Source organism: Ictidomys tridecemlineatus, chromosome 6, assembly GCF_052094955.1.
Source record: "Ictidomys tridecemlineatus isolate mIctTri1 chromosome 6, mIctTri1.hap1, whole genome shotgun sequence".
NCBI classification, from domain to species: Eukaryota; Metazoa; Chordata; class Mammalia; order Rodentia; family Sciuridae; genus Ictidomys; species Ictidomys tridecemlineatus.
Genome location: NC_135482.1, coordinates 172,219,321 through 172,243,188, shown reverse-complemented (window position 1 = coordinate 172,243,188; position 23,868 = coordinate 172,219,321). Strand labels below are relative to the sequence as shown.

General features: G+C 37.3%; 1 protein-coding gene across 9 annotated transcripts in view; it reads right to left on the bottom strand.

Moving 5' to 3' along the window:
* Stard13 (StAR related lipid transfer domain containing 13) overlaps nt 1–23,868 on the bottom strand; it is a 473,503-nt gene that overhangs the window by 72,740 nt on the left and 376,895 nt on the right. The window contains exon 1 of one of the 9 annotated variants that reach the window (XM_040281610.2): nt 19,834–20,053. The exons of 7 other annotated variants lie outside the window; for them this stretch is intronic. The gene's annotated coding sequence lies outside the window, so the exon portion shown is untranslated. Of the gene's footprint in view, nt 1–3,267; nt 3,423–19,833; nt 20,054–23,868 lie in introns of those variants that run through there. One more of the 9 variants, XM_040281611.2, reaches the window with a different exon arrangement.

The window sequence follows — 23,868 nt, the reverse complement described above, 5'->3', positions numbered from 1 at the left end:
CCAAGCATACAGAGAACTGCAAGATTTAGTCTTGAAAGAATAACAGCAAAAAAGATTGTCCTGTTTTCTCATAAAGGAATAAGTCACCTTTTTAAGATGATCAAACCTGACTGGAACATACTCATACTTGAAAATAATTCAGAGTTGAGTCACGACAATAGAAAAGAATTCCACAGTAATTTCAAATGTTCTGACCCCACTCTTTTTTTGTGGTCAATGTAAGAAATACATTTCATATAGTATGAATATGCCCACACCCACACATGCACACTTACACATATCCAGACTGAAACAAAGTTTCACAAAATAATAGTTCATTGTTGCATGTATTTTATATATGCAAGCCCATCTGACATTTTTTGTCCTATCCGGTCCCATCAAAAATTGCTGATCATACCCACTACCTGACTTTTTGCTCCCTCATTTAAAGAACACAGCTGTAGATAACACTTGGTGATATGAGAAGCATCTGGTTAAAAAAAATGAATAAACTCAACAGGGTTCTATGAGTCTAACACCTGGGGCATCTTCCTCCCCTTTTCGGTCCCAATGTTGTTATTACAAAGCACCAGGGACTGGTGACTATGCTTAATTAATATATTTTTCAATCTCCCTTTCTCCTCCTTAACTCTATTTCTTCCATCTTGGTTTAGATACTCATGTTGTACCCAGGACTACTGCAACAATCTTAACAGGTCTCCATGCATCTGTTCTTGCCCTTCTTGCATCTCTTAAGTTCAACTTATGGTCATTCTGAAAGCTCCTTCATGCCTCCCTGACATCTGCACAACAAAGTGCCAGCCCACCACTGTGGCCTGCAATGCTTCCAAGACTCAGTTGCTGCCAGCTTCTGGGAGTTCACATCTGGAGCTCCCCAGCCCCAGGCTGCTGTTCCACATCCTGTGCTTGTGCTCTGGCTGCTTCCTGTCCTTCATCTTTTCATCTGTCACATTCTTTCTACATCTTTTCTCTTTGCTTACTCTCATTTACCTTTTATTGTGATTTAGCCTAGACATTATCTCCTGAATCCCAGGTTGGCCTGGCTTTTCTCTTGGCCTTTTATATATCTATAAAAGTTCTCATGACATTATCCTAGAATGTTCTCATTGCATGTCTGCCTTCTCCATGAGATCACAACCTTTTCAAGGGCTGAAGTTGCCTTAGTCACTTTTTGTACCACAAGTATCTGGCAGTGCACGTGGAGTCTGAGCATTCTCCATGCGTGCTGAATTCAGGAGGAGCTGGGAAGTACTTTTCTTGCATTTCATTAATCTCCAGCCAGAACGAACAGTGGCCCCTTGACTAATTTCTGGAAAAGAACCTCCAAGATGCTTCTGGTCAAAGGTTTTTGGAGAAGGAACATTGTACCCCCTGAAAAATCTCTCTTGCTATCTTTTTCCTTTCCTGGTTTGATTTAAGGAAGAGAGGAGCATATGCCAGGTTTCATAGCTTTCTGTTCCACTCTATTTGAAAAGTCTGTTGCTACTGTTGCTGGGGCTGAGGTTGGGCTGAGTGCCAGGCCCCAGCCTTAATCAATAACAAATCAATGACATGAAATCTCCTGTAGCCTAGAGGTTTTCCAGATGTGGGTTTGGAATAGTGCTTGGAAGTCAAATTTGGTCCAGAGTCATTTCCAGTCTGGAGGGCCCGGGAAAAGGAGGGCAGTTCTGGTGACAAGAAAGGATTAGGTCCTCTCTGTGTGGATCTGAGACTAGTTGAGTTTAGACTGCCCACATGTCCTAGGATGTGCCCTGGAGGAAATCCAGCTCCCTCAGCTGCCCCATTCCTACCTCTCAGGCAATCAGTCAGCCAGTCCACAGTGGCCTCCCTGAGGAAGTGGAGATGTGGGATGCTTTTAATTAGACTAATGCTTCCCATCCCTTGCAACATAACCACATTCCGTTTGACTATTTTGATTTTCAGGAGCAAAGGAAAATGTGTAATGTAATTGGCCACTAAACCAGCTAGGCCTACTTAGGAGATCCTCCACTCTGCTTAGACAAAGCTTCTTCCATGAAGGTATAGCTGGTCAGATACTTCCTTCTAGCACTTCTGGTCACCCCACTCTATGACCTCTGGCCATATTGAATTGTCATTTGATCTGTGCTCTGTGACTAAAACTTCCGTGTCATTCTGTAGGTCAGAAGTCTGAGCACAGTGAATTAACTGAAAATAAGGGCTCAGTACAAGTTTTGGTGGTTGTACTCACTGTGGCAATTGAAGCTATGACTTTAAACTGAAATGAATGCTTTTCACCTCTTTCTACTGACATACCCGAACATAAAAGTCTACCTCCAGTGAATTTATCTGACATTTCCTTCTACACATAGCTGGAATATAAGATGCTAACACTTATTTTAATACAGAAAAACTTTTCTTCAAATTTAAGAAACACTGATACTTCAAGAAGATGTACTGTCCTTTATCTTCTGAAGACTCCTGGGCATTCTGCCTCATTGAAGAAGCTCAGATATAAATTTAAAAGACAAATCTTGCTTTTAGAGAGATGATCTATTCATCTACTTTTGATAATAGCATCCCCATGTACCAGGCAAATTCTGATTCCATTCAAGCCAGGATGACAGTACGGCAGACCCAGATGTCTGATCTTAAAGAACCAAGAGACATACAGACAATGGATGCTGATGTTGCTAAACTTAAGATCACAGAATGAAGGCAGAATCTCTGCTCAGCAACATAAAGTGGCTTGAAAATAAAGATGTTCTTGAATATATTTCCATAAACTAGCAGGAGATCTTGTGCATTTTATTCAAGAATGCAATTGATACCATGTAAAGAAATAACTTCAGAGACAGAACACAAATCTGATCACCCACTCTCCTGCTTAGAATCTTTCACAGTTCTGAAACCGCTTCAAAGTAAAATCCAAATGTCCAAGGAAGGCATGTAATTCTTGAGCTCAGCACAGGTTGGGCATGTTGTTCTGTATCCACATGCCCTGAAAGCCAGGGACACCAGTGATGTTATCCAGTAATGTTTACCAACCCGAGGTTCCCTAACTGCACTGCCACCCGGGACCCCATCTCATTTCTGCTGGTTCTCTTCCCTCTATCTAGAATGGCCTTCTCCTACTTCATCTGACAAGCTGATTCTTACCCTTCCTTTCCCCTCTGCCTCTTTACTTCTCAGGTCTAGTTTTACCTTCCTGAGAAGTCCACCACTCTTTTCACACAAGGCTAAGTTTGTCCTTCTCTTCTTTCCCTTCTCTACTTCCTATCCTCCATGTTCTTCTGACCCAGCACTTACCCTAGCTGGAATTTTCAGTTTATTCTGCTCTTCTGTTTCCCTCCGCAGCCATTGTCTTTGCATTCTCTGCACCAGGATAATGCATAGAACCCCAACAAGGCTTGATTAATATTTGCCTGGAGAATGGAGGAAGCTTCCAGCACAGAGGCTCAGAGAAATTTAGAGCAGGGCACAGATGATCATCCTCTCTCCGGCTTCCGGCTACTAAGAGTGGAGGGGAGCCTCCCTGCTCCCTAGTGACCTGGGAGCCTCAGCTGAGATTCCAAGCCTCCACACTTCCTCTCCTCATTGTTTTCATTCACATAAAAAAGAACACCACGGATTTGCATCATAGTCTCAAGTGAAATAAAGTCCCACAGAGAAATGATTCCATTTGAAATAGAAAGAACCGCATACTTTCTAATGAATTAAATCCCTGGACAGGACTAAACTGTAATGTGGAGTATGTTCCACTGATCCACATTATCAACAGTCTTTTAGTAGGAAACAGAACTCTCTACTCATAAAGAAACAGTTTAAGAGTCACATTGTAATAATAATGGTTAATCGTTTGTTTCAAATTTCCAAAACTTTTCTTAAATTCCCTTTTAGACCATAAGTACAGTTTTAAAAACATTCTGAAGGGAGGGGTTATGGATCCATAGTAGAGCACTTGCTTAGTATGCATGAGTTCCATCCACAGCACCACAGAATAAAACAAGACCTTCCACAGTTGACTAAAAGTAGCAAAGATGATGTTTCTAAGAGACTTCTCCCTCCTTGGTACAAAAAGTACAATACAGCGCCTCTGGAATATTTTAACATTACAATGTCAAGTGTGGTTTCTATTTACATTACTAATTATGCATTCCATAACTTCATTTTAGAACATAATAATGGTGGTAGCAAATTTAGGATATTTGAAATTAATAATCCCCAAAACAGCACACACACAAACATCTTAGATTTACCAAATTCTAAGTTTTAATATTCTCTTTGGCGTAATGGCTTCTATTTGTTAAACCTCAGGTACAACTGAACTCTCAATAAATTTTGCCAGAAATCTGAAATGAAACTCTTCTTCAAGTATTGACAACCATTCTCCTTAGGTTCCATGTTGGCACTTCCTTGTTCTGGTCCTGTTGTGAAAATAGGTGGGAAATAGTTCACAGCAGCCTTTTGAGATACTTGTCTGGGAAAGTGGAGGAGGATCTCTTGTGCTGATGTCAGTGTCATTTCTGACATTCCAGTCCAGTCACCCTCCCATCTGGGTTACTTGTCTAATCTGGAATTCCCTACTCTTACTACCCACACACCTGACCCCTGGAGGGAACCACTGAGTCACTTCCTGTCTTTTAAACTTTTGTAAGAGTCGTGACCAAAGGATGTGATGAGATTTAGAATGATGGGAGGCAGGAAGCTGCCAGGAAGGCAGGGAGAGAGTGAACATCAGAGTCAGATGGGGAGTTGCCAAGTGCTGCCAACTCTTGATTTTTTAGAAGATAATTATTGTCATTATAGTAATGACCTGAGTTGTGCACTATTTAATATTTGATTTACCTTCAGGATCTCTATTGCACTCTTCACCTTTCCACTGCTTATTTGCAACTTCAGGAAGAATGAAGAGCAAAAGAAATAAGCAAATTCATCAATCTTAGATTTATGAAAAGCCCAATCAAAAAAACCTGAGACCTACTAACAAGAAAGTGGTTGGATGGCCATGCATTTTATTGAGACGCCTACCCTCATTTGTCATTAACTATTAATTTATAAATTAATAAAATGGAAGTATTGTATGAATCTTAGATTTCCAGATCACTTTTCAACAAAAGGATACTTTAACTATGAATTTCTTTTAAATTAAGATTAAAATTTGAATTTTAAATTCAAATTTAAATTAAGATTTAAATAATGTTGTGGCAAAGACAGAAAAACTCATCTAACGAACTAAGCTAGCTATTTAACAAACACCCATGGACTATAGATTCTCAGCATCTCCAGTAATTAGGCCACTTGAAGGAGTTCTGGCCAAAAGTACATGGGTGAGCCTGCCATGGGCTTTAGCACTCTACTTCTCTAGCCAACAATAGGTGTGCCAGTGCCCAGGTGACCTGAGGAGTTACATGTGGAGTTGGCAGTTTTTCAGTCTCCCAGAATGTGAATCAGAGTTTCTTGGTTAAGACGATAAGCACTTTGAGGCCAGGAATCTCTGCTGTATTTGACATTGAATCCCCAGTGGCCACTATACTTCCTGGAAAAGAGTAGTGTGTTTTGGATTCAACATTTATGGGAATAATGAATGTTGAATGAGTTATAAGAATAGGCACATCAAAGTAAAAATGAGCACAGTTAATTCTCAGGAAAAGTTCTGGGATGCTTTGCTGTCATTACATATATGTGTCATGCACGCACGCACATGGACACACATGGTGTCTCAACCTCACTCTTGATATTATTCCCCAATTCTTTTGTCTTTTATGTCCACTTTGTTTTCATGGAAGGTATCCAACTCTCAAGCAGCACCACACTAATATCCAACTCTCAAGCAGCACCACACTAAGATAGATTGTGAAACAGCTTCTTTTGAAAAGGATTAATTTTTTCTCCTCTAATAAACTACTTTGGTTGACTGAATAGGTTTGCTTCATTGCTCATCAGTTTCAAAGACTCAAATATATTTAAAAAGCAGTTTGGAATTTTCTACACTTCAATGGCAGATTCCCCAAGGGATATGTAGTAGGTGGGTAAAATTTTTTTGTTCTCTCTTTTTCCATGTGGAAAGTTTTTGTGCCTGTTAGACTAATCCATGAAAATGACAAGTGATAAGACATTTCTTCTTAAATCCACAAAATCCTTTGTAAATTTGTATTTATTTTCATTCTAAACTGGATTTATAGGCTTAAGAGTATGAAGACTATTTGGTTAAACTGATTGTTATGGTTAATGGGACTGAGAGTCAATGAGTCCCAGGCCTGTGTTTATGCTTCTATTTTGTCATTTAAAAATGTTGCATTTCATTGCTTTTTATTATTGAAAAGTAACATTACACATAGCTGGATGTCTAAAAAAAATCATAAGAAAAAGTTACAAATCAAAATTTTACAAAATTTCTCTAGTGTATTTTCAAGGTGACAGCAGGCTCATGTATAATTTGACTGGAATTTCCAAAGTGACTGCACCTTTTAAAACTAGTATTTAATTGCTGTATATAACCAACTTTTAGTAATAAGAAAAAAGAGAGGCAGTGAGAGTAGAAGACGTGAACCTCTCTCCAAGGGAGAAAGTACTTGTTAGTTTGCTTTTATTTCAGCAGTGCCTGATTCACAATTATTTTTCAAATCAGAAACTATGACATCTTTCTTGATTTTACCTTTCTAAGTACAATATTTTGCTTGGATCACTTAAACTTCCCATCTATAGGATTGTTTTCTCTATGTGCACTCCCCATCTTTTGGCCTACCTTAGGGAGCCTGGGTTTTGGGTAGACATTTAATAGACTGAAATGTACCACCTAAAACCCACCTACTCTCAGTTTCAACCCATTCTAAATAATTTTAAATGCTATTGTTAACATGGTTACCCTGAAACTAACTCTTGATTTACTGTTATTTTAAAATTTAGTTTTCCACTGCCTTCTAAGACAAAACCACCTCCTCATTGTACTAAGTATCTTGTGAACACCTGGTAAGTTTACATGAGCTGATGAATAAGTTTTTGGCTATAAGTTCTGTCATGGGTAGTGCATGCAAGCTCGGGCTTATTATAACCCAAGTGTGGTTTGTTAAAAAATATTTTGAGGATTTACTGAGACAGGCAAGAAATCAAAACCCCATGTCTTTAAACATGTGGCTTTTAGCACTACCACCATGACAGATCAAAAATAAGGGATATACAGTTGGAATATTGTACCCATTTCTCAATGTGCCCAATATAAATTAAATAATCTTAAAAAATCTAAGCCTTTAACAACAACAATAAAAACAAACTGAAACTCAGTGTTATTCCAATGCATTATTATAGTACTCAGGTTTCAAAAAAAGACTTTGGAATTTGGCAATTTACTAGGTATGCTTACTTTAATTTTAATAAGTTATGGCATTAATAGCTATTAAAGTGAAATCATGTCAAAAATAATATACATAATTCTCAGGTTTTTAAGTGTATTTTTCATTGAGAAGCTTTGATGATTAGACAACTGTGGGTTACCAGATTATATGCACAATATTTCAAATATTTTTACTATAATTATAAAAATTTTCTTGAAGAAAATAATAGAAAAAAAGAGTCTGTGGAGGGCAAAGACTTTATAGAATAAGTTACAGCTTAAACATTCAAAAGGTGCCCAATGAAAGGACCTGATGATACAGCTAAGGAGCTCTGCAGCCTTTGTCATGAACTTGACCTCCATATAATCTCAGTCTTCTCACAAGGAAGATGAAGTCTCTTTCATCTTGGAATACTCTAAAATTCTATGATTTGTAAGATGGAGTATTAGGCTGATAGCACCTGAAATCTGTGAATCCGATGCCACTTTGGAACTCTAGAGAAGATAAACCATGCACCTTTTGTCCTGGCTATCTGATTGCAGACAATGGCTACACCCATGCTAACTGAAAAACTCATATGAATGTGGGTTTGTCTAACACTTGGTTTCTGGGAAAGAATTGTTGGCAAGCCCTGACCAAATGGTTGATGTGATTTCATAGTGTGGTCTCTGACACAGCAGGCTGCAAGTCCCCAGAGACCACAGCCTCAACATCTGTGTCTTGGTCTCTGACATCAACCCCAACAAGGTTTTCTTTTTCAGTTCTATTGTTAAGTGTATCATTTCTGATCTCTTCTTGTTGTATAATATAATTCTATAAAAATGAGAATAAAAGCAGGATTCTGAGTTTGGAGAGATGCATAAAACTGCATTTTTAAAGACAGCCAGTTACTATTAAACAGTTATTAAAACGTCTGGGTAAATAAACTTGGACTGCCCCCCCCCCCCCGCACCCCCAGACTACAAATCAGTCAGGCAGTCTGGCCCTCAATGCACATGGCTTGGACAGCTTGCTCTGAAATCAAGTTACAGAAGTCTGTGAACTTGAGTGTCTGTTTTTCACAAGTTCTTGGATCACTTGATACACTGTCAGGTACAAATAGACATGGTAAAACTTGGGAGCAATTCACTAAGTGCTTATTATTAAAAAGGCAAAAAAAAAATTCTAGAGCATGTGAAAGGCTTTAGGTATTTTTTTAGTTTGACTAGAGATAAGCATTTGCTATATAATCGCAGTATGTACTAAATAGGGAGTATGCTACTTAGAAGCTAAAACTGTTTATTAGTAACTTTGCTTCCATTATTCCTTAATTTGCTCATCATAATCATGTACATATTATAGGAATTTGTTGAAGGTTTTGATTTGTTAAGATGATGCAGGTTTTTATTTTTTATTTTTTTAGGCATATTCTGGAAGGTTCTCTTGATATAAACTATGTGAGAGAGGTTTTATAAGGCCCATAAAATCCTTTTGGTTCTTTTTTTCAGTTCTCTCATATGTATATGCTGTTCAAATATTCTGCTAAAAGTTGTCTGCATAGTTATTGTTTATATCATGTGCCAGGCACAATGCTGAGTGCTTTTTGTACAATGGCTCATTTAATCCTCACAGAAACTTTTAAAAGATATTACCCTTGCCATCTTATGGAGAAGAATCTAAGGTTCAGGAAGGTTAAGTAATGTGCCCAAGGTCACCCATAGGATTTCTATAACTCAAAACAAGAGCTTCTGCTCTAGTTCTATTCTTCATTCATAATATGAATAAGTAAATTAAAAATAGCAAAGCTTTTCCAAATCCTCTTGAAATAAGGTAGAGTAAAAATGATAAATAAAATGCAACTGAAAAGTATTGTTTATGTAATTTCTCCATTCATTCAACTACACAATCATCCATTAGCCACACACATTCAACACTGTGCCAGATAGTAGCAGTGCGTAGTAGAAAAAGGCAAAGCAAACACTGATGAAAATGCAATTTGTTATTGATAAGAAGAGGAGGAAAAGTTGAATCATCAAGCATTGCTTTTCCAAAGGTCTTGATGCCTTGCAGAATGCTCTAGGTGGGAACACTAGATTTTCCATCCATCTCTAAGAGCGTTTTAAGAGATGAGGAATAGTAACAATGAGAATATCATCCTAACAGTTTGTTACTGGATATTTGCCTGGACAAGTGCAGCATGAGGCTCTTTACAGTATGCTGTTTCCTCTTCATCACCACTTTAAGATGAGCAATTAGAAAATCACAGCAGTAGGAAAGCATGCATAGGAACAGCAGCAATGCCAGGATTCAAACCCAGATCTGCCTGAGCCCAGCGCCTTCCACCTTTTTCCAAACTATGCTTCTCAGAGTTGTCTTGCTGCTGTTTTTGTGTTTTTGTTGGCTGCTATACGGTACTTGCATCAGGAAGACAAGATTAAAAAAAAAATAAAACTTGAACTTGTGGGGGCAGGGGAGATAAAGTACATAGACCAGTAAAATACATGAGGAGGTTTATCCAGTCATCTGTGTGATTAATTAAATTTAGCTATCTACCAGCAAAGTCCTATGTGGCTCCATGGTGATTATCAAGGCAGCCAGCATTTCAAATGGTGCTGATAACTAAGTGTAATAGGATTATGCATTTTCCCCTTCAGAGCTGAAGCAAAAATGTTCCTGTAAAGCGAGATTTTCATGTTGTTGTTTTCTATTAGTAACTAGTCTAGAATGATCCCAGAGACCTCAAAGATTGTTAGAGCTTATTTTCACTTCTACAGGGGAAATGAAAGAATTCTTGCAGTTAGAAGCAAGAGCCCGAAACACACTCTTTCAGGTTCCTTTTGACTTACTATGTACTTACATTTAATGGACTAAACTCAGCAGAAAAGCCACAGGAACAGACCAATGAACACAGCCCATGCTTAATAAACACATTTTTATTTAGTGACATTTGAGCCACAAATATACTTTTCTTTTAAAAACAGACATTTCCTTAAAATTGTGTGTTAAATAAAGTTTTTGTAAGTAAATCTTAATATAAATATGGAGGAATGGTTACTATTTCATTTTGGAAATATTTTGCTATGAGATTCACTTTGCTAATGGAACTGACATTTTAATTTTTAGAGTATTTTGACTGAATCTTAACAAAAATCTCTGATTTATGTATGTTGTAAATGTGGATCATTTTATGCTAAGAATACCTAAATAAGGTTAATCAGCATTTGTTCTAGATTTTAAAGTAGATTTATACTTAAACATATTTTAAAGTACTTATTATAGAAGGAAATTGCTTCAATATGGACTAGATATTAATTTATCAAGTATGGCTAGATGGGGTGACACTCGCTTATAATCCCAGTGGCTCTGGAAACTGAGGAAGGAGGATCACAAGTTCACAGCCAGCCTCAACAAAAGCAAGGCACTAAGCAACTCAGTGAGACCCCGTCTGTAAATAAAATATACAAAAGGACTGGAGATGTGGCTCAGTAGGTGAGTTCCCCTGAGTTCAATTCCCAGTACCCCAAAAAACAAAACAAAAAAAATTTATCATGTTTGTTAACAGAACAATTTTCAATGTGCTTTGCTAGTGTGGGGCAGAATGTAGGACAAATTCAAAATGATAAAGAATGGACAAATTCAAAATGATAAAGAATTAAAATGAAAAAATATGTTTTTCAACCCTCAGATGTAAGATTCTTTGGAGAAAGTGAAAATGAATTTTTTAAATATTCAGAAATAAATGATAAACTGCTTTTTATAAAAGCATATAAGACATTATATATGCTCTTAGTCATTCTAAAAAAAACAACCATAGCTACCATAGAAACTCTGATTCACATTTTTCTGGTGAGACAGTTCTCTCTTGTATAAACATATACACATACCAATATGTTATGTGAACTGCAATCTTGCAGGAACTTCAAGGAAAAACTTGTTTTTATTTTTTTAAAAAAACTCCTATTTTCCCATGCTTCTCCACTTCTTATGCAAGAACTTTTATGAGATTCTAGTAAACTGTGTTTTATTTATTTTCCTTTGTTCTTCACTTCTTACTGGAAGAGAACATTATCTGGATGTAATCATCTTCAATGAGAATGAATTTGTACTACAGAGATGCTTGAAGTCAATGACCAACACTTAAAATGCTTAATTTTGTCACCACTTTGGACATAGCAATTTAATTTTACTGCGTCAATACATCCACTTATTCTAATGTAATATGTTTTCCCCCATAGGAAAGAACGCTGTTTTACCAATGTCCTGTTTCTATGGACTTATCCATTCTCTTTCAGTAACAGAACTGCTGAAATTTTCTAGCAGTCAAAACACAATCCTAGCATCTGTAGCCTACTTCATCAAAGTTTCTGGAGACTGTTTTTCTCTCAGATTCTACCCTGTAACTTGCTAAATCATTGCCTCTGTTCATCTAACTATCAGTAAGTCTGTCTGGTGTCCCAGCCACCTGGAGCTGACAAATATTTTCCTATGAGAAAGATTCCATAGCAACCAAATTTGTGGCAGAGACACAAACCCACTATCCTGATGCTACAATTTTAGCCAGACAACTGCCGTGTAGCACCCACAGCAGTATTATCTTAAAAGAGAGTCTTGAGAACTCAAATTTCATCATTTTTTTCTAGAACTTAGTTCTTTAGACACAAGAATGAAAATTATCTAGGAGAAGGAAGATGACAGTTAAGACTAGAAAAATCTTCTGTTTAAATCTGTTTCTTAAAGGCAATGCTACCCTGAACAAGTTAGTAAACCTCACAGAGCCCATTTTCTCATTTTGAAATGGAGATAATAGCTCTGCCTCAGAGGTGGCTAGGAGGATGAAATGAGATGTACTGTGTGGATGGCAGATAAAAAGCACATGTTTTTTTTTCATTAAGTTATGGAGGTAGGCAATAGATACATGATATGAGAACAACTGTCTCCAAGTGCGGTGCAGATAAATACATGAAATGTTCCGTTTGTGTTTATTTTAAATATTTTAGTTAAATATTTTTTAACAAATAAAGCCTGTATTCAATATCAGGATCTGATGCAAGGTGTCCTTGCTTAAGCTGCATGCCTGCTGGTGGTTTCTGAGGGTCAGTGTGAACTATATTGCTGTACATCATGATGGAGTGCTGTCTACATGTACGCAACTGTGCAAGGACAGAATAGGAGATATTGTGGTGCCATCTCCAATTGCATGTTTCTGACGTTTTCCACAATGTGGCATACACATTTGTACTGTCATAAAATACTAGGTTTCTAGAAGCCTCAGGTTACCAGATGATGCCTTTGGCTACCCCAGACCCAAGGGGATCAGCAGGTCCCTTAGCTCACCTGGAGTCTATTCACAGTACATGCATCTCCTACTTGAGGCACCATTAATGTACATGTAATGGGGATCAGCATTACAGGCAGATTTAGGTAGAGTTGATTATTGAAGAATACAGTTATTTAATTCTAAGTGAGTTTAGCACAACTGATATGGAGGTTGGTGGTTAAAGACCTAGATATTTTGAGAATCAGCCTAGTAAAACCTGTTTATATAGAAAGTGGGCTTGTCAAGAGTTAAATATTTATGCCATCTCATTCTCCAAAATCTGATTTAGGACCAAACTTCATATATTTAAAAATATTCTCTTTACTCTCCATCAGTGAGCATATTTCACCTCTGATACTCATCATTCATCACAGTGTTACTCACAGTGCTTATATATGTTTGCCAAATGAATTAACAAGCCACAGTTAAACTATAGGCACTGTTTGTCAATCTTTATACTGTATCACTAGAGTGACCACAATTTGTTGGTTTGTGCTGCTCATCATCTCAATTCCCATTTCACCTTAAGCTCCATGGGACAGGAAAGTTTATTTTGCCTATTTTTATATCTCTATAGCCTGAAATAAGGCCTGACACATAGTATTTACCTCGTTAGTATTTGTTAGATGGATAGATCATTGCAATGGACCTATAAATAATAACATTATTTTATTTCTGACATTCTTTTTCTATCAGAATATTTGTCCTAAGTTACCAGTTAAAATTACTACCCTCCCTATGAGAATTACTGAGAGCTACTGGCTATACCTGATTTTTGAAATAACATCCCAAACCTTAAAATAATCTAGCCTCAAGCTCCCTTTCCAGTCTTAGTTCTCAACATAGTGACCTTTCTCTACCTCTTAAGGCATAGCCATGCTGGGGCCACTCATTTATATTTGAACACATTCAACACTTGAAAGTCTTTGTGTTTTAGTTACATATCTTTTAGTCTGGTGCATCTGTTCCTTTCTTTGCCCTCTATTGAAATCCCTTGATGGTTCTAGATCAAGCTTCATATCATCTGTGAATCTTTCCCATTCTTCCAATTAGATTTAAATATGTACTCTATGATGCCTTGCCTTAAGGCTTTCATTAGCATGAAAGGCATTCTTTCTTGAATTGCATCCATATCTGTCCCCAAGATGGGACTGAATATCCTTGAGAAGGCGTTATAGCATTATACATCTGTTTCCTTTTCACAGTTCCTTGCACATCGTAAATGCTCAGTAAATATTTGTTGAAATGAAATATACAATGTCACTAGCTGTGGATTTTAAGACAAGAAAATTATAGTAAGACGAGCATTGAGTTCCTTTGTAGAAGAAATATACCAACATTAAAAAATGCAAATGATGGTGAATCCAAAAGGAAAAATAAAATCGTAGCTTAAACAAACATGGAGCAGGACACTTTAACTAAAGACAGAGATATCTTATTTTTCTCTGCTGTATTGCCTGGCACAGAAGGGTCACTTAATTTCGAGTCTGATCCTTAGTTAAAAATATAAACTGCTTTTATTTAAACTGAACTCCCACTATTGTTGTTTAACTATTTTGTGGTTTTATTCAAGTGCTTGCAAGGCCCAAAGAACACCAGTTGGGATGACTTAGTGTTACATAAGGGTTCTTTTCATGGGATAATTTATGGTTAATTCTAGAAATTGTATCTCAGCTGCTTGCTTGGTTTCTCTTCACTGGGCATGTTCTCATAATGTACATAGCCAATCACTGGCTGGCCCCTGTACGAATGGTCTGGGCTGAAGGATAACAAGCACCTGTGGAGAGAACATTTCTCAGAAGATTGTCCTAAATCAGTGCCGTCTTGTGGGTGGCAGAGAACCAATAATTCCAAAGGAGTTTTAATAGCACAATCTTTGCTGAGGAAGTAGAGTGTATTTGAATTCTAGAACCATGAGCAAAAAAATCAGATAAGATTCTCTTGCCCTTTGCCGGGTACAGAATAAACAGGTCTCACAGGAGACCCCTCTGCAGAGAGTGAAGGGTAACTCTATGCGCCCCCCACCCCCCGACCCCTTGCACCTCTTTCCCTTCCAATTGTTGACAGCACTCACACCCTTCCTTGGCCTCCTGTGAGGGCTCTTTGGCCTTAGAAGATAATGGGTCCTTTAGCTAGCAGCTTGCTCTCTCATTCACTTCTAGCCTCCATAACCAGCTCAGCTTAACCCAAGCTCAGAAAATTGACCAACTTCAGCCTTGCGCTGCCCACTAGCTATCTATGGAAGACACTAGCAAGTCACCCATCAGCCAGCATGCAATCCTGTGAAGGTGTCACTCCACAGTCTTCTAAAGCTTCCCTGAAAATGAATAAGGCCTCTTCAAAGAACTTTCCTCTTAAGATTCAGGCATCTTGTAGGGTTGATTTCTCAGGACTCCATTACCTGATCCTTTCACATACAAACAGTCTTACATAGACATTGCTGGTTTGCCTAGCTGTATCCCACTCAGGAATTCATTTTTATACTTACTGCTGTGTTTTTATTCATATCTGAAGTGGTCATTCTCCTTCCATTTAAATAGTGGACAGAGGACTTGCATCACTTATGCTGTAGCATAACAAACACACACCCAAACAGGACCATCTAGAAACATCTTTAAAGAAGGCACATGCCTTTAGGAACTTTTAAGTCAAGATGGAAAGTCCTCTTGAGGAAATGTTCTTGCCCATCAGAAATCCTCTGCTCTAGCCTCTCTATTGAGAGTTTCAGGGAGTGGTGTGTTATTACTGGGGATGCATTATAAGCTTTATTCTAAGAATTGAAAAAGGAAGCTTCCTTAACTAAACATAGTGGTAAATGATGGATGGTGCTTAAGTCAGTTCAATGTTCAAATGGCTACACATCCTTGATTTGGTGGCAGATTAGTTCCAGTATTCCTGTGGTTTGTCCTGATAAAACATGCAGACACTATATGATAAAATGGCTTTATCTCTGCCAGTTATTCCATGTAAAAAGAGATTATTTGAGAGATTATAAAAACCTTCCATCATTTACATAGTTTTCATTGTAGTCATTTAACAAGTAGACTCAAGTTTTCTTTTTTAACTGTTTTTAATCTCAGTTTAAGAGAAAACTTCAACCTGTTAGAATTTCGGTAGAAATTGTCACTGAGAGATGCTCAATGACAGTCTATTTTTGAAAGTAAATGAGTAGCCCTTCTGGCTTTCTAGAACTTTTTTGATGCTAAGATTGTTGTTCTTTCAAAGAGCTTTCAAATTTTGACCTCAAAGGTTACCTTATTTTCAACATGTTAAAAAAAAAGGAATAATTAGAGTAGTGAAGTCAAAAGCCTGGGAATAAGTTGCTAAACTTAGTTGTTCCAAGTTTATGGTTCTATGAAAAAGTATCCTAAAAAGAAGGATAGTCATTGGGACCAATGTAATTAGTATATAATCTGTCAGGCAAGCTTTGGATTATTTACATTATAAAAATTGTGCTAATCACCTATTTGCCACTTTTCATATTATTTATGAATAATATTATGATTCAATTATGCTAAGCATCTTTCTCCAGAAAGTTTTGTCTATTTTTTTTCTATTTCCTTAGGAGAAGAGTTATTGGATCAGAGAGTCTTAAATACTGCCAGTCTGCTTTATAAAAAGATGGGAAGATTTTAAAAAAAAAAACATATCTAGCTATGTATCTGTGTTGATATTCATTCAACAAACATGACTTGAATGTCAACTAGTTATGAGAAACTATGGTAAGCACTGGGGAATTAGTGAAGCATTGCAGATCCCCTGTCTTTGAGGAAAGGGGGAAGATGGGTAAATACAGGACAAAATAGAACAAGATAAGGATTTGATTCGAAGTTACACCATGGGAACCAAGAATGAAGAGGGCTCTAAATGATGTTTACAGAAGGCTTCAAGACTTTCGATATTTAAAGCAGCTTTGGAGGAAAAGGAGAGTGTTGTAGTGGAGTTACAGCTGAGACAAATGAAAGGAGCAAAGCAGGGAGACATGGAAAGGCAAAGTATAATAATGAGGGTCAGTTGCTGGATGGGGAAGAACAAATATGGGGAACAAAATTGGTTAATTCTTCCCAGGACAAGGTCCAGAGCCTTAAAAGAAAGACATATTTGAGAGATCAGGAAAGAGTTCAAAGAAGCTTTTGAATGATGTGTGGAATTTATTAGGGAAGTAAGGAAAATTCCAGGAAGAAAGAAAACGTCAAAGTTTCATTATTGACTTTAAGTGGCTTTAGAGTTATTGTGCATATGATGTCAGTGGACCCCCTTGACCACCTCATGTAGTAAGGTAAACATTCTTATCCCCTTACGGTAGCAGAACGGGGGGGGGGGGCAGTTAAGTCGAGTGATTTGCCTAAGGTCACACAGTTGAGATGAGTGACTCACCGTGTTGCCATGCTTCCCATTTCCCAAGGGCCATCCTATGTCCTGTACTAGAAGAAGAAGCCCCTGGTTCTGTGAACAGCACACTGGTGTGGCAGCTGATAGGGAGACAGCTGACTTCTGATGTCCTCTGCAGTACAGTAAGCTGCTATCATTTTATCACTTAAAATGAGAATGGTTTAAAATGAAACACACTAATGGTCTCTCTCTTTGGTTCTTAGTATTTTATACACTACCACTTTTATAGGAATATTTTTAAAAGATAACATTTTCTGAATATATAAATATTTGTTTTTACATGGCATATATATATATATATGTATTTATATATATACACACACACATACTTATTTCTGTTTGTATCTATTAATTGGAAGAAAATTTTAGACATCTTAATTTGCACTATCATTCATTTTCTTTACATTAAAAAGTTAAAAATTATATCTATTCAACCTTGATAAATCAAAGCAATATTGCACCAATTTTAACTCAATTTCTAAAGCTTCAACCTGTTTGAGGAAATGGCTAGTCTTTCACAGTGCTGGAAAATGTGATGAGAAAATAAAAGAATAATTCCACACACAGAAAAAAAAAGACTGCAAGTAGCTTCAAGAGGGCTACTATAAACAAAAGTACTAATACACAAGATTTTATTTTTAATGATACAGAGTTTTCCAGCTTTTTTAGTGCTTTGTAGAAGTTGTATCTAAGGAGAGAGAGGCAATTTCATAAATGGCTTAGATAATTTTTAAAAACTAATAGCACAAGAAATACTATAAATATCTTAGACATTTAAAGTGTTTGGGAGACAGAGATGGCTAGAATAACTTATTCTATTTTTAAGTAGTGAAATAGATTTATTAAAAGGTTAATTATCTTCTTCAAGATCAAAAAGTTAGAAAACGTAAGGGTAGTGGCTGAAACTCAAAGCTTCTGTTTTCTTGGTATTTGTGACAAATGTAAAAATCTCCATAAGATCTGATATGGATCCTGTCAAAAGTGGGCAAATATTCTTTCACACATTAGAAAAGAGGGCCAGATACCACCCTGTCACATGCCAGCATCTGTTAGCACACATGACGTTTGCTCACACAGAATACACTGGCTGGCAAATATGATTCCCTTGCGTGTAGATACAGATCAGTATATCAATAGCAGTATGTTCCAGGATTTCCTAAAGATCATCACACACACATCTCTATATGACTTCTCAGGCTGCCTGAAGCCTACAGAGACCTCTATCTACTGATGTTTTCTCCCCCTCGTTTTTTAAATTGACAATGCAGGAAATAGGTTAAGCTACTGAAAAGACAGTAAGACCAAACCTTCAACTCTTAATTTCTGGTTTCCCCAATAAGGAAAGACATAATGTGGCTTTCATTATGAAATGTGTGGAAAGGATCCTGTTGAAACCATATGGCTGTTAGGAACGGCACAATCTCATTCAAGGTGCTAAGGACGCTAATGGGAGCAGGATGTCAGAAAAACAGAAATAGATCAATACTTCCCCCACATGTAGCTGTCCCCACCATCCGTCATTGCACCCGCTCCATGTAAATGAAATCAATCAGCGAGGAATTCTGTAAAATGCATAAAACAGTTGTCTTGTAGACTCTAGCAGAAGATAAATGATTCCAGACGTTGGACTGGGGCCATTTTCCCACACATGCTACAGAGCTCTGACATCCATATTGGGCCATAACACTGAGTGGTTTCTGCTTCTGCCAGTACTTCCACTTCTGGTTTGGACTACACAGCCTCTTAACACCAATGCAAGCTAAATCCCTTTTTGTCTGTGCAAATGATAAGACAACTGCTTCTTTTCCAATAAATGGAACCTGTGATCCCTCTTAACACTTTTTGTAATTTCTCAAAGAATCTCATCATTCCAAATCATTATTTTATTTCTCTTCGGAATTAGACAAATCCTGGCCTAATAAACATACGACATCTGACAGTGAGTACAAACCACTCAGATATAACAAACAACTATACACAGTACAAGTCCAACTTTGAAAACAAGTACTTAGGAAATTGTATTAAACATAAATAGCAGGATTGTTTCATAAGTAAGTTTATGTTCTGAAAGAGAGTGATGGACTTTTAAAGAGAAAGATAAACTGAAAAAGATTCAGGGGTTGTGGCTCAGTGGTAGAGAGCTTGCCTAGCATGTGAGAGGCACTGGGTTGATTCTCAGCATCGCATATAAATAAATAAAATAAAATAAAGTTCCATTAACAACTAATAAAATATTTTTTAAAAAAGATTCAAAAGCAACTTCCTTTAAAAAACTATGTCAACATCAATAGCATTATTTGGAAGGCCCATGGGAAGTCCAGGTCATATTCAAGGCTACTGAAGTAACCTATCCCATGGAATTAAGCAACCTTATAGGCAGTTACACCCTGCCAGCCTCTTATATTTTAAAGGTGGTCACTTTCTCTCTAAATTGTCTTCGAGGAAAGATACAAATAATTTTGCCCATAGTTCAGAAGAAAAAAAAAAGAAAGAGAAAGAAAAGAAGGAAAAGATTTAAAGAGGGAGGAAAGAAGGCAGAAAGGGAAGGTGAGGGGGAGTAAGGAAGAAAGGAAGAAAATATTTATGTCTGTAATCTAAGATAGAACTGTTCTTTTTGAGATTAAATAAAAGTAAAGTAAATCTTACTGTAACTTTCAAATATCTTCAAAGTGAATAATGACAGGCACTGCTTTTTAATTTTAAATCAAGTTCTTGTTAAAGAATATTCACCTAAATATCAAACCCACCACAAAGAAAACTTAATACATCAATAACGAAACAACAGTCCAAATAGGAAGCAACTGCTGTCTTTCCCACCACCATGACCTCTTTTTCTGTGGAACACAAACTTACTTTGTTTAAAAATGTCCTGAGGCTGTCCTGTACCTTTGAAACAAAACCACTCTCGTCTTCATTTCATTTTCTGCTTTCTTGAAAACTGCTCCTCAGTAACCGACAGATGGTGCATCTGTCACTGAGCGTTTCCTCTTCGTTATCTCTGCCAGCTAATATTTCCTCTGTGCTTAGCTGTTGTCCGTGAGACTGGTCCACATCATTCTAGCCTGATCAATGGTGAGCCTGGTTTGAGGTTGGTTTTGGCCCCGCCTCCAGCTCCAAGAGAAAAAATGAAAACTCACAGCTGGATTTCCTATAAACCCCCTCTTTTAAAACTGGCTCTGCAGCTCTGGCACATACCAGAGGAAAAATGCTGCCAGTCTATCACAAACCAAGAGGAGCACTCCTTCTCCTAGATTCTCCTGCCCAGTGTCAAGCATGCATCTTATCTAACAAATCTCATTTAAGTGAGCCTGAAACTTCATAGGAAAGGAGGAAATTGTACACTTGGTTTAGACTTTTTCATAGCTAATAAAATTCAAAAGATGACCATGATGGAAACACACACACACACACACACACAACCTATGACTGAATAATCTGTAACTTGTTCATACTGTGTAAAGCAATGTCAAAGAGAAAATGGGAAAGGAGAAAATGCCCAAATAGAACATTACCAAATGGGTATGCTTATAATCTTCTGACCTAACATAAAACATCATTCATATTCAGATGAAGTAATAACCTAAGCAACAGAATTTGCTAGGATTCATACTATCAGTGATCTTAATGAATCAAGAGAATGTAAGAGATGTATTTCAGGTTCTAGATGAAAGAAGACTGCTAGATTGTTCTAAATCAAGGAAGGTGGCCATGTAACAATTTACGAATGAGGATGAACTATGCATTCTAAACTTTAGATTCTGTACAGTCAAGAATAGTCAAATCTTTTCAGCTAGTTGGGGCACACATTTTATACAAACAATCTCATGTGAGTGTTACCAGGCTAATGATTTGAATATTAGGATCCAGAGTCAAAAGGTATCAGTTTTATTTCTCGGTGGTGTCCTTGAACATGAAAGGGACAGAATAAACTCTGGGGACCTCACAGGTGATTGCAAGATTAAATGAAGACCACAAAGTACTTTGTTGTTATAATTCAATATTCATATTGTTCTTTTCAACAACAGAGGGAATATTAAATCAATATCAATATTTAATCTGGCAAAGGATGGTACCAAAGTAAATACAGCAGCCTGTGATAAGGAAAGCTAAAGATAAAAGGACTGTGGGAATAATGTACAGAGTCTAAAGTACATGCTGAGAATAACAGTAACTCAAATTTTAAATATTTGTACTCTATGGTAAGAAAGAATATATAGTAAGCATAAGTCAGAGAGGAGTTTAGTAGTGAATGTTTGCTACCTTAATTATGCTTCCTCAATCTCACCTAACAGAATACTGGAACTGTCATCTGCTATAAGCCCTTTAAGGGCAGAAACACACATAATCAACATTGGCCAACTAAGTGAATGAGTAAACTAGACAATGAACTGCATAAAAGCTACTCATGCTAAGAGAGGGGGGTTGGGTTACTGTGAGAAATCTGAGCTTGAAACTGGAAGATCAGATACATCAAGGTTGAGACTCCTGTGTGTCCTTGCAGATTCCTCAAATGTGAAGGTGGGATTTGGAAGAAGAAAGGCTTTCTGGACACTGGAAAATAAGAAGACCCAGGACCCCTTGTCTGATCTAGCTTTCTGTACTCACTGTCCAAACCCCTCCCCTTTCCTACATCTTCTCTGAGAAAGTCATCCTGCCTACAATATGCTTAAGTGGAGAACCAGAATGTTTGTAAACATCTCTTTAATGAAAGCACATGGATTGTTAGAGTAAATTTTCCTAAATGGTGTTTGTGAGACCTTGTTTGCTTCAGGGGGAAAGAAGTGAGCCTCTAAGTCCAACAGGGCCCGTTTCTATTTGGCCTCTGTCACTGGTAGCTGGGCACCTGTGGAATTCAGGCTAAGGAAAAATAAGTGATATGGGAGTCACCTGCTCCTCCCTGCATGGTATTTCACTACCAATGATGGGTTCATGACTAAAGGTATTGGAAAGGTAATCTACTTTCATAATGGCTCCAGATATGCTATCTCTTCTTCCCATACTGAAGGATTACATTAATTTTGGGAAAGGGAACCTACCAACTGTAAAGATCTAATATAATAAATACTTTTTTATTCCTATAATATACAAGACTTTCTATATATTAGTTATATATTAGTTACCTTAGAAAGATGCATATTGACAACTTTCTTTGGAACAGCTCGTTGACAAGGGCACACAGAATTACAAGTTGAGTGTCCCTTATCTAAAATGCTTGGGACCATAATAGTTTCAAATTTTGGAGTCTTTCAGATTTTGGAGTATTTGCATATGTTAATAATAAGATATCTTGGAGATGGGAGTCAAGTTTAAACACCAAGTTCATTTATGTTTCACATACACTTTATATATAAAGGTAATTATATTTGCAGGTAATTTTACATAATATTTTTAATAGTTCAGTAGATGAAACAAAGTTTCATTGTGTGGAATTTTCCACTTGTAGTGTCATACTGGAACTCAAAAAGTTTCAGATTTTTTATTTTTGGATTAGGAATTTTCAACCTGTATGACCAAAAACAGAATATGAGACAGTGAGGGTTGGAAAAAGTATAGTGCAGGTTTACAAAGGAAGGACTGCATCTAGGGTTGGGAGTGGGGGTGGGAGAATCCAGAAAGCACTTTCATAGGCATAGACTGTTTTGCAAGGCAGTGCACATGAGAGAGAAGGACACTTTCAGAGTAGTGAATGAGCTCTGATGCACAGATGGAGACAGGAAGTAAGGCTGGTGAACCTGAACAAGTTACTTGCAATATCTCATTGTTAAATGGATAATAATGGCAGCCTGGGTAGGCGATTAAATGGGTTAATACATGCAAAACGCTTTCAGCAGAGCTTGTCTTACACATCCAATACATATTATCCATCATTCCATTGTTAGAATTTAAAAATATAAGCGACTATGATTACATTTAAAGGGTTGAATTTGATTAGCTGTAATTCAAGAAACAATCTCTGCAAGAATAGCTAATTGCAATACTTGTCTGTAAGCTACTTTAAAATACTTAGTCATCCATAGTGCCATATTATGTGTGGGTTACTTAGGGTAAGCTATAACCCAGGTGCTGATAGCATCTAATCAAGCATTCCAAGTTGTGGACACAGTCTCACAGGCATTCTAAAGAGAAAGCCTATACTTAAGAATTGGCTGCAATAAGCATTGCTGTCACCATCTCTCTCCTCCACCTCCAGTGAGCAATTTGAGCATCAGAAATGGGTGCTGACTGGTGGAAGTCCTGACCATTGACTAGTGTGCTTGGTGGAATTAAGGTATTCAAGAAATACAGATTGGCTAAAAGTCTTTCTGTGTAAAAACCCAATAAAGCCTTCACCTGTTGGGTAATAATTCCCTAGTTTAAATACCTTAATAATTTTGGTCCAGTCATGAACTTTGGAGGTCTCTTTTTGCCTAGTGCTGGCTATCAGGGTGGCAGAATCTGCCTTTGCAATACCAGTGTTTACCTCAAGTCTCAGAAAAATCTTTTATGTTAAGGCTGCGGTTGAAGCATTTAAAAGGAAAGCTAAGAGCCAGGACATGTTCAAGCCTGCATACTGATTTCTGAATGAGGGTATGTGGCTGCTTGTTTGTTAGTTAATTAATTAATTAATTTATTGGTGCTGGGGATGGAGTCCAGGGCCTTACCTATGTTAAGTGAGTGCCTACCACTGATTTACATCCCAAGACCCTGTTGCTTAACAAATATCTCTATATCTGACTACATTTGGTATCCATATGACTTCATCATGAACTTTTAGGGAGAATTGTTGATCCTCTTTTGCCTTAAAATGTCATTATCTGCTAAAAAGAACCTAAGAGTTAGGAATGCCAATTTGATTACTATAGACCATTAGTAAAGACAGCATGGGACATGGAACTCATAGGACATTTA